The sequence below is a fragment of the Euphorbia lathyris genome, chromosome 3 (genome assembly GCF_963576675.1).
Source record: "Euphorbia lathyris chromosome 3, ddEupLath1.1, whole genome shotgun sequence".
NCBI lineage: Eukaryota > Viridiplantae > Streptophyta > Magnoliopsida > Malpighiales > Euphorbiaceae > Euphorbia > Euphorbia lathyris.
This window is the reverse complement of record NC_088912.1, coordinates 13,039,181-13,047,530: the sequence shown is the minus strand read 5'-3', so window position 1 is coordinate 13,047,530 and position 8,350 is coordinate 13,039,181. Positions and strand designations below refer to the sequence as shown.

Sequence of the window (8,350 nt, the reverse complement as noted above, 5' to 3'; positions counted from 1 at the left end):
GATATACTTAAAGTTAGTAATGCTTGCAAATTTACAAGAAACTTTATAAATCAATGATGCTTGAAAAGAACTCAAATTCTGGAAACTATGTTAGTGGAAAATAATTCACGTTTGTTCACTAATTCCTTTACGGTACACATGCCAAGAAAAAAATTTACAAATCTCCAAAAAATGAAATCAACCACTTGTTTTTCTTCCAACTCTAATTGCTTTTGTAACATTCATAAGTACCTCAATAGTATGGTAATCTATACAAATAATGAAATTAACATCTTGTGTCTCTTGAACTCTCACTGCTCTTATCACTTTTATGTAAATCTAAATTAATATGTAAATTTAATGTATCATGGGATAATAAGTTAGCGTATATGCCTTACATGATTTAATAGTTGAAAAGAAGGATGTGGAGATAATGGATCGACATTGAGTAGCCGATATGCCATTCATTGCCAACCGAAAAAAGTAATTGTTTCCTCCACGGATTCATAGGTCATCAAAGGATCATTTTTAGGGGCGAAGTTCTGCCATCAGTGTTAGAATATATATATTTTTTTGTTCTGATTTATCAATGAATCTCCAACTCTTGAATTATCAATTGATCACTAAGAGAATAATGCATCCACCCATACACACCATATCATTAATTTTTTCTTCATTAATTTTATCTGTATTGAACCCATTGGAACCTAGCATTAAATCCTTGAAAGAGCTATAAATGTAGAACAACTAGAACACACCTTAAAGCAAACACGTATTTACAAACATCAAACACGTATAGATGTGGAAATCACTACATATGTCAAGCATTGCGGTCGTCTTCTGGTCACAGCAGAAACGTTGAGACAAGGAATTGGCTTTCTCCTCGATTGGTGTATAAAGATGCCAACCTACATGAAGCAGTTGAGTTTTTGTTTTATTATGAGACTTGGAAAGTCAGAGTTAGTCTTCCATCAGAATATGAATTTTCTGATGGAAGACTAACTAAGTATTATCAATAAGAGGAATATGAATTTTCAAACTAAGTCAATCTACACCTGTAAAACAACTAAGTCAGTCCCACTGTTATATTAAATAAAATTTTATATTTACTACTATCAAGGTTCCACCATATGCACTAATGGTAGCACAATTTATGTTGCAACATATAATCTATGGGGTAATTACTAAAAATGAAATACAAATTGTAACAATCTATGGAGTAATTTCTAGACTTTGGTTTCAAAAAAGAAAAAGAAATACAAGATTTGAATATTTACAATTTGGTAAAAAAATTAACTAATGTTAGCTTTGAGTGGTTGTTCTTGAGGAGCTACTCACTGTAGTTGTATTGTTATTGTTATTATTATGGGTTTTTGCACATTCAACACCGAATCATCTGCCCATTGTTGAATAATTCTTAACTACGTGACTGTTTTTTTTTTCTTGCTCTCATTGTTCCACATCTCATCAGCTCCCATATCATTCTCTGAATTCCATATACTGAAGCTAACTCTTCGACCATATATGACCCTCCTTTTCTACACATTGTGACTAGAATTGCAATTGCACTCTCCCTTGCCCGATATGATGTTTCCCTTAATATTTTGCTTATTTTTCTAGTTGCATTATAAGCGGACGATACCAACACTATTCCACCAATCTTCACCACCATTTTGAGTACCATTACTGGCAGCACATTCACTGCTTCATTTAACATCACCACCATTTCGAGTACCATTAGTGCCTCCTCTGGCAGCACAAGTCTCCCCGCAGTGTCTCTGTCTTCTGCCTAATTTAAAATCGCCATCATTGCGTCCTTTTTTGAACACGTGTTACCTGTCCATCAATCAGGGGCGGAGCTAGCCCAGAGCCTGGGGGCCGAAGCCCCCACGGCCATCGGCTCCGCCTTTGAGAATCGTTAATTTTGTCCCGTCTAGCCCCCCTAATATTGGTATATATTTAATCCATGTAGTATTATTTTAATAGTTTAAAGTAGTTGAGTTGGTTGAAGAGCGTTGTTTTAAGGTGAGAGGTCACGAGTTCAAACCACACTTGCGAAAATCCCCACACGACAACTGGGAATCTGCTTTTGGCAGTCTCAACAACATGAAATACATCTCCCATTCTCACCCATTGTTTTGGCATCTCAAACTACTGAATTCCACTAGTATGGTATGTCTGTTCCGCATTTGGAGATAGCTGTTTCACCATGTTAAACATCTGGTGTTCGTGATCCGAAGAAGTCGTCATACTTATCTATAAGAATGAGAAGATTATATGCAAATCTTCCCAGGTGAATTATCCTTTGTATGGCTCTTCATTCACCTACGAAAAATTATCGACCTTGAACATATTCTACATCAGTAGATAAGATAATAAAAGAAACTAAATGAAAGATTATATGCAAATGATCTTACACAACTAAAGAACCAATAAGGGAGGTAACCTATATATATAAAAGAGCTACACCAACAACACAGCAGGGAATAAACATAAGTAACAGAAAGGAAAAAAAAAATCTATTGTTTATGGATTGTGATCAAAAGTCAAAACTTATTTGCGTCACAACTATACGAGTAACTACATTGTTAATCATACCCTTTTAAAATTCAATTACTGATTGAGTAGAAACAATGAGGTTAGAGTTAAACCGGCATTAGGGCTGAACATCATACAGTTGAATTGTGTTGAAAAAGAAGAATCTTACAGATAACATCATGTAGCAAAATCAATTTCTTGCAGATTGGATTTGACATATCTGTGATTGAATGTACAGCCATCATGTATATAAACCTTGTGGTCAAGCTTGTGATGCATTACAAGGAGATGAACATCACCAGTAACTATACATTCAGCCCCAGCATACTTGTAATTGTATGGATTATATTTGCAATTCTTCTCATGGGTAAGATTGCCATAATATGGACAACCAATATCTGGTATTTGCATGGAAGTTCTAGTGATTCTACAACTTTCTCCAAAGCCAGACATCTTAATTTTCCAAGCTCTCCACGGCAGGTTGCACAAGAGTTGTGTACTCTAGCCTTGTTGGACGAACATAGAGTATGACCTTTCGGGGACTGAAGTAGATAATCAAGAACTTTCCCAAAATTTGAGTCAGGTTCAGAGATTAGGGAAAGAGAAGAGGGAGTTGCAGTTAGCATTGAAAAAAGAGTTGGACAGAAAGTCAAGTGACTGGTTGTTGAAGCTTAATAAGGATCACTAGAAAAGCAGAGGGTCCGTGATCAACTTAGAGTGGTTGCAGAGCAAGTTTCTCTCTTCAAAGGAAAGTCTCGCGAGAGAGAAATAGAAAGTAAAAGTGTAATAACTTGTTCATAGCAACAATTTAGGCACCTAAAAGGTGAGTCAGGAAAATATTCATCTAAGAGGAAATTTTTCTGAATTAGAGAAGTACTTAGAGGGAGAAGAGAATCTCAGTTGCTTCAAAAGGAATTTCAATGAGAAGGATAAGGAGTGCAAAGAGTTACAGGAATCCATTTCTAGATGGGTAAGGACATGCAGCGAACAAGAGAAGACAATTGAGGGATTGCAGCAAACATTTAGTGGGGAATTTGAGGAGGTGTGATTGACAAGCATGTGACCAAATTTGAAATGCAGCAAATGAGATTGACGGGTGTAAAAGTGTGTCTGAGAAGGAAGGTGGAACCTCATAAGATAGAAGTCAATTCAGTTCCGCATGAGAACATTTGTCCATTCAACCGCTTAAAGGGATGAAGGGAAGAGATTGGTGACTTAACTTTCAAGTTAGATATAAAAATGTGGTCATGCACATGCTGTATGCAAAATCAAGAGCTGTCTATGCTGAAGGAGAGTGCTCGGTCATGCACAATGAAACAAGGATAATTTGGTACTTGCCTAGCATCTTCTCCACCTCCTTCCGGGAAGGCCACATCATCGACTAAGCTTATTCTGGGATGTAAATAATCACAAATCCTTTAATATGGGAGAGAGTTGATAGCTCTTGTACTTTCTTGCACACCCCAATTCTTGTATTCTTGAGGCTAGCTTTGGAGTACATTGCTGAAGAAAGCATATTTGATTACTGCATTTAGATTACCTAACAAAATAAATACTTTAGACGCATATTTGCTTACTACAATTAGTATACTAACCAAATAAATCTTTAAAAATCGCACTTTTAGCAACTGCAATTATTGTCGGAAAAAGACAATACCTCTGCTTAGCTCTCACTTTAAAGGTCAGATATAGAATACCTCTAGCCTTCTTCTGGGTAGCTCTCTCTTCCTCATCTGCGCAAGTGATTCTAGAGCACACACATTCACATAATTACTATATAAATCAAGAAGACAAGTGCAGGTGGAGTCTGATATTAGTTAGGAGATTGCTTAGCTTACTTGTCATAGGGGTGGTCGGGACACTTCCCTGTTTTGTTGAGCAAACCGTCATGGTAAATCCTGAATTGCTCCTTCGTCCAGAGACAAAACCTGGGCTGTTTGTTGCATCTGGAGCAATTCATGAACTCGTCATTATGGACATTTATTAACTCCAATAATTCAATAGATAACACATGCTCCATCAAATGTTTTCTTATTCACTAACCCTTTGAAATAACTTTATTTGATTCAATTCAATCTTTTCAACCTTTTTTCTTATTAATATATATATATATATATATATATATATATATATATATATATATATATATATATATATATCCCTACCATGATTATTTATGACATTTTAACTAACTAGATCTCGGTCTTTTTTTACCAGTAGATTCATTAGTATCTCAATAATGTTGATATTTGGTGTCATAATCACCTCTTGAGGATTTAAATTCTCATCGGTAAGAAATGAAAAAAAAAAGGAAAAAAAGTTCATGTGTTATTTTTGTATTCTTTTTCTATCTTATCAAACTATTGTTCTTGTGTTTTTTTAGTCATATGTTTCAATTTTTATTTTCTTTTTTTTAATGTAATTTAAAATCTATTGTCTGATTCAATTGTATTTGGGCTTCCATTCTTATAGTCAGGCATAATTTCCATTATTAGCAATGGATCATAAAATGATTGAGCCAACATAAAAATGAAATTGCATACCAAATAAAGTACGTTTTTTTAGATATACATGGATCTAAGTTTAGACTCAACTTACTTCAAATCATAAGGAATGGTTTTCGCCGGCAACATTCTGCAATCAGTGTTATTGTGAGTACATGAAAATTCTCCTCAAGTACTCAGATGTTGACATGAATTTTCTTCTTGTTCCTTCACCATTGTTTTTCCTACACAAAATTAACAAAGTTAAAATCATCATTTTTTCCTCTTTCTTTTTTGTTCCCGATCAAAATTTGCTAGTACTTTATAGATAATGATAAATATAGCAACAGAAATCTGAAAGCTTTTTTTGTATTCTATTGTGGTGATTGGAGCACAACTTATGCTCTTTCACTATTGTTAGATGAAATCTCTATATTAAATGGATATAACTACTCTTTCATCGATTTAGAAAATAACAAAAGGAAGCTGGCATATATACTGAAACTATTTGAATTTAGTCATTATGCTTAACAAAAGGGGTTTGGAAATTCTGTTGCATCTCAAAATCATGATTAACAAAACCTTAAGTGAAAGAAAACTTAAAAAATAAAATATTTACAAGATGTATGCAGTTTGGAAAAGTAATTATTTTTTAATTTTCCCGATCGATGGACTCAACTTTGACATAAAAAAAAAGATGAAAAAAAAGACACATATGCTGCCTGCCAACAAAAAGATGCTTGTTGACAAATTAATGAAATTTACATATTTTCCCCACTAGAATTTTGTCAATAGGAATTTACATGGGACTCACCTTCTGAACTTATTGAATGCTTCATAGCAATCTTGATACCATTATAAGTGAATCAAATAAGGAACCAAAACTTCAAGAACAACTCACCCAATGTAGAAGTAGTAAACTGCAGTAGATTCGGGTATAATGGAACATAAAGATTTTATTAGATCTGGTAATGGAAGAGCTAAACTATTGCAGATCTACTGGAGGCTGAGAGAGATGAGATGGGAAGAGGGAATATAAAGAAGAAGGAGTGAAGGGAGACCCTAAAGTAGAGATGGAAATGACACAAAGGCTACCATATAAAGGCATGGTTTTGCCTACTTATTCTTTTATTTTTTTGATGGAGGTCTTGTTTATTTATTTGTTTATTCTGAGTCAAATCAAAAGGGTTTAATCACAAAAACTTAAAAGAAACTTCTAAATTATTTATAATTACAAAATAAGTGATTTAATAATATAATTAAAAAAATTAAGTAAATATTTATAAATAATTTTATTATAGAAAAATATAATTATATTCTTAATTAAAAATAGATAAATGAAATTAAGTAAATACTATTTAATAAATTATAAATTCAATTATATGATTTTTTTTATGGTGTGTCAATTTTATGCCACGTTGTCGTGTCATGTATAATTTTATCACATCTATTTTTTAAGGCTGTGAGTGTTTATATATTGAAAGTATTATAAATGATTAAGTTTTTAATAATTTTTTAATCAATATATTTTTTTTAATTGATATTTTGGATTCGAGCCAGAGATGAGTTTTTATTTTAAGCCGATGGATTGGGGGGATTGAAAAGAAGTAATTCAATTCGCACAAAATAAATATGTAGGAGATATAAGTAATTTGTTGGAGATTTTCCTAAGGATAAATTCTTCTATTAATTAGTACGTGATTTATTGTGGGAATCCTCATGCCTTCCATCTCCTACATGATTTTTCATTATATACCCTTCAACCTGCTTGACTACGCATTTTAGACTGTTGCTTCTGAGATGATATGCTCCTTTCATACTACACTGCTGGTCGAAGGGGATGCGTAACTATGGTACAAGTGTTTTTATGATTGGCATGGTATATAGCCTATTCTACCACTCCCATCTTTTCCCTCATATCTGACATCTTTATGGCGTAGTAATCCCTAATATCATCCAACTCGTGATAAACTTGGCTGGGGTTCTGGCTAAATTACATGCTGATCCCATCGAGAAATTGCTCGCGATGAGGCTCCATAAGCTCCTCATGGTGTTGGCCGTGGGACGAGAATTCTAGTAGGATTCTGGCATGCCCTCCGATAACAATCTAAATTATTCTTTCTAGAGTGAGGAATAAAGACAAATCAATAGAAATAATATGGCAAGCTGTTATTCTTTCTAGAAGAATGATTTTTGACAATTAATGATAATTAATGCAGGGATGAACGTTGGGATTAATGTAGAATTAATGACAATTAATAGGAATTAAGATGAGTAATGGCATTACTGTGCATATACATATCCAATTGATAGCCGCCTTAACTCCCATTTCAAGGGGCCTCCATGATGTTGCTGTTGTTTTGAGACATCCAAGATGTAACCCCTTCTTTTTTACCATACCATCATAGTTATCGAAGTGCTTATGTCAAATAGCTTTTGCACTGACCTTCTTCCCATTGATAGGTTCTCCAACAATTCCAAAACCTATGATGTTTAACACATCAAACAAACTAAAATCTGATGACTGGTGATGAATTCTTGATCGGAGCCCTTCCCTCTGAGGCATCGTTGGGATCGACGGGGGATACTCTGATGCCAAAGTCAGTAACTTGTATAAGAATAAACTGTAAGCACGAAGTAGGGTTTTGAAAAAAGTGTGTACCTCAATAGCTTGGGGTGCAAGCTATTTATACTCATGCAGTTGTAACTCCGGATAACTAGAAAGTCTCCATTAATGCCTCATTAATGGCGGTTACTGATTTTATTCAAGTATGACCGTTAGCTTATTAATGAGTTATTAGTAGGCTTTATTAGGAATCGGCTCTGCCGTTCTGGGGGCGCATCAAGGTGAGATGGCGGGTCCTCCAAGTGTTTGACTATCAATGGCGTGTTGAGGAATCTTATCTGATTCGTCGTCTAGGAGCCTTGATTCATACACCATTAGCCTTGGCGATCCCCGTTATCCGCAGTCGTTTGGTTAATTACCCTTTTAGTCCCCTAAATAATAACTGGTTGTTATCAGAAGCCCCCCTTAAAATGCCGCTAAAGTCCTTTAGGGCTTTTGATCTTCCCGGCGTTCCGTCAATAGGAGGCTTATTGATAGCTGCTCTGTCCCAGGCCATTCTTCGATTGACAGGTGTCCGGGACACTCTGTCCGAGGTAAGTGACGTCTTCCTTTTAAAACTCTCTCTTTCTCTTTCTTCGGAATTCTCTTCTCCATTGTTCAAGCTTCTAATTTTCGCCTGAGTTTCTTCTACAGTTCGTTTTGTGCCAAGAACTTATTCGTTAGAGCTTCTTCCCTTTCACCTCGGAATTTCATGTAAGTCGGCTTCGTACCTTTTTCCATTTTA

General features: G+C 34.8%; 1 long non-coding RNA gene across 1 annotated transcript; it reads right to left on the bottom strand.

Moving 5' to 3' along the window:
* Nucleotides 1–2,454: 2,454 nt before the first annotated feature.
* Nucleotides 2,455–6,034, bottom strand: LOC136224314 (uncharacterized). The gene is made up of 5 exons (XR_010686389.1): nt 5,902–6,034; nt 5,116–5,245; nt 4,356–4,463; nt 4,175–4,264; nt 2,455–4,057 (listed from the first exon to the last, which is right to left on the bottom strand). It is a non-coding gene; the product is annotated as an uncharacterized lncRNA (long non-coding RNA).
* Nucleotides 6,035–8,350: the final 2,316 nt, after the last annotated feature.